Source organism: Corvus cornix, chromosome 1A (assembly GCF_000738735.6).
Source record: "Corvus cornix cornix isolate S_Up_H32 chromosome 1A, ASM73873v5, whole genome shotgun sequence".
In the NCBI taxonomy this organism is placed as follows: domain Eukaryota; kingdom Metazoa; phylum Chordata; class Aves; order Passeriformes; family Corvidae; genus Corvus; species Corvus cornix.
Genome location: NC_047057.1, coordinates 49,220,033 through 49,223,454, shown reverse-complemented (window position 1 = coordinate 49,223,454; position 3,422 = coordinate 49,220,033).

The following is a 3,422-nucleotide window of genomic DNA, read 5'->3' as shown; positions in this document are numbered from 1 at the left end:
TTTTTGAAGGCTTTTTCTCGCTTGTTGCAGAAATGAATAATCTGTGACCTACGCACATGCTGCTGTGTCCCTTGTAAACAACCAAATCCTTAAAACATTTTACACGACCTTCATCAAGAAACTCTATAATAAAGAGCTGGGTTCTCTGGCTGCAGGCACGGCACATACCTGTGGTGTATCTCCCCTGTCGCCGATTCCATCCTGCCAGACTGCCTCTGCCACAGAAGAGATTCCTCGCTCCAGCCACTTGGGTGCAGGAGCAGCTCTCAGCGGTGGCACAAGTCGACAGCTGCTTGATGAGGGCATTGGTGGGAAATTGAGGTATACACAAGTTCACATGGGGAGAGATTTTATTTCATATGGCTCTGGTCTTAAGGGCATCAGAGTATGAGAGAAAACGAGAGCCAGTCATCCCTATGGAGAAGCTGCTCTGCTTCCAGAGGAACCCTGAGAGGCTTTTGGCTTTCCCATTTCACCTTTTACCAGGGGACTGCTTTGCCTTGCAGAGAACTACTAAAGTCCTGTTGTTAAATAGAGTCTGAGCAATTTGCAGAGGTACCAATTTGCAGATTTGCTTCTGTCATTGAAGTGGAATGAAATTTGACATTTAACACAATTTGGCATTCTACCTCTATGTGGAAAAATACAGTATGTCTTTCCTAAAATTGCATTCATTATTTTGCAAAGGAACACGGTGTAGGGAGTAGCAAACTGAGGTAGCACAGCAAAGAGAATGGAGATGGAGGTTTTTGGGACTGTACAATGCAATAAGAGAAGAATCAGGAGAAGGTTGTGATTTGGAGCTGCAGGGATGTGTGCAGGGGGATGGGAGAGCAAGGAGAGAACAACAGGGCATAAAATGGCAATTTAGTATGTTGTCAGAATGGTGCAATAGCTCCAGAAAACTGGTTATGCTGTTTCATAACCCTGATTGATTTGTCCTACTCAGTAGGGAGGAAGAAAAGAGTCAGATTATATTCATGAACTTGGTCTTAACAGTTAGTTTAATTATTTCTTTTAAAAATCAATAGAATTATCATATGAGAAAGTTTTATGCAGTTTCAGGCATTGATTATGTGTCATATTTTAAATAATGCAAAGGGAAAAATGTATGTTTCTAGGCAAAATCTTCATTATGATGGAGAGAGCTAGGCTCTTATGCTATCAAAATTACTGCTGTGGAAATTGAGTAATTACTCCCAGGAGAATTAGCATAAGGTGAAAAGAGTTAGGGTTAAACTTAGAAAAAAAATCTGTAGAGCTAAATGACTAAATGACAAAAATGTTTTAATTATGATATTTAATACTTTATGTAATTGGATAACAAAACTCTGCACTGACATAAATTGATGGTTTTAGGTTTCTTTTAAGCTGAGTTGTCCAGAAGCCTGTACAGGCATCTCTTTATTAGTATGCAGATCTAAAGTGCACTGAAGTTTATAATTCTGACATCATTACAGCACATCTGTTAAATATGCTCCCTACATGTGTGCACAGCCTCCACTTGTTTAAAAATCATCCTTTGGACACTGTCACAGTGCTGGCTCTAGGAAAGGGTCTATAAAATTCACTGTATTTAAGAGATATAACAATAAATTACACTTTAAAGCAGAATTTATAATTGAAATGGACAGTGAGGCACCGTGGGCTCAATGACACTCACTTTCAGCTCCTTTCTCCTTCTCAGTTTGTCTTGCTGCCTTTACTGCCTGGCAGCTCTGAGCCTTCTTCCCTAGCAGCAGGTGGAGCAATGAACCCCTGTCCTCCTGGGACAGCTTATGCCTCAGCCTACCTGCTTGTTTCTCTGAAGCACCACCCAGTATCTGGCTAACCAAAACCAGGCTTTTCAGAAGACAGGCAGAAAGGAACAAGGAAGAATTTCCAGCTCTTCATGTGCGCCTTACCTTCACTTGCTGACTCATACCAAGTATGCCTTTTTAACAACCATGACAGAGTTATCCATTAACAATGGCAAAGGAAAAAAAAATTCCTGTCTGGGTAAGCCTGACAATGAGATTTTTGAACAAGAAAAAGTTAATAAGCAAGTTGGTTCTAGACCCTAAAGTGAGAATGTCTACTATAGGCTTCAGTATGTTCCTTCCACGGGGATGCTAGGGAAAAAGGTAGCACTGCAAGAGCAATCTGCAGTCTTTCTTTGGGAGCTTTTTGCAAATGCTGGTCTCAGACATGCTGTGGTGGGGCAGAACTGACAGTGGTTAAAGCTCTGTATTGGTTTTTTTTCTCCCAAGACCATAAAGAGCATGTGGCTTTTTAAAGGAATCTGAGTTTTTCATAATTCAGGCAGAAATGTCATGGCAGCACAGGCTGAGAACTCTCAGCCTGTGGTTCAACTGGAAGTTGTTTCGTTCCAGCGAAAACTTTTAGAAATGCAGTTCTTTCCTGGGAAACAGCTCACTGCATCTTTTTGTGAGTAAACCAGGCCAGTATGAACAACATTGTGTGAGAGGGAGAGAGGCTCAGCTTCTTTTTATTCCCAGCAGAGCAAGGCCTCTGCCCCTGTGTGCCTTTGGGATATTAATGCAAAATAGGATTGGCCACTGATCCAAGTTAAGATTATGTGGTCTGACTCTTGTACCAGGAAATAGTTAGCAGATGTCAGGTAGTCTCTTATCATGTGAATATTTTACTCAGGTAGTGCTTTAAGTTTGGGGATAATATACTTTGCTCTTTCAGTCTAATGTGCACAGAGCGTGTAACATACAACATCTGTTTTGCCTAGAGGAGCTACAAGCAGCGCCTCTGTAATTAATAGTATTACATCTCCATCATGAACACACAGCAAATTATTAGAGTCATTCTGAGAAAGCACAGCTGTTAATGCCACAGCAGGGGGTTGGGTTCAAGCTTTCTCTGCAGGCCTTGTTCCAGGCTACAAAACCTGGTGTTCCTCACACCACCTATGAACATCCTTCCTTACCACCCCTTGGCAGAATCACCATTTCTATTGGGTGGCCTCTGTGAAGTTTGTGTTGGCATTTCTGTGCTGTTGTCCTAATGTGTCATCAGGATCTGCTTAACAATTTTAACATTGTTTCTTGGATAGACAAGGTTTGATATGGCATGAGGGGTTAGGAGAGTTTTGCTGTGGAGCCAGGTCTGGCTGGCTCCTTGCACACCGTGCCCTTGGTCCATTAGCCCAGTTGCTCATGTCTTCCTGTCCTCAGCAGGACAGAGAGGCACGGCCCTACTGACAGCTCAGGAATCTCCAGTCCTCACATCCCCATGCAGCTGCTCCTGTCACAGAGGCCCTAATCTCCAACTGTCCTTCTAACTCTTCCCCTTCAGGGCTTGCAGAGGTACCAGTCTGGAGCCAAAAGCTGTAGCCTCTGGAGTGCTTGTTGCACTGACCAGTTGTCAGATTCCATATGGTGCCGCTGAGGCTTCTGTGATGCATTGCAGTA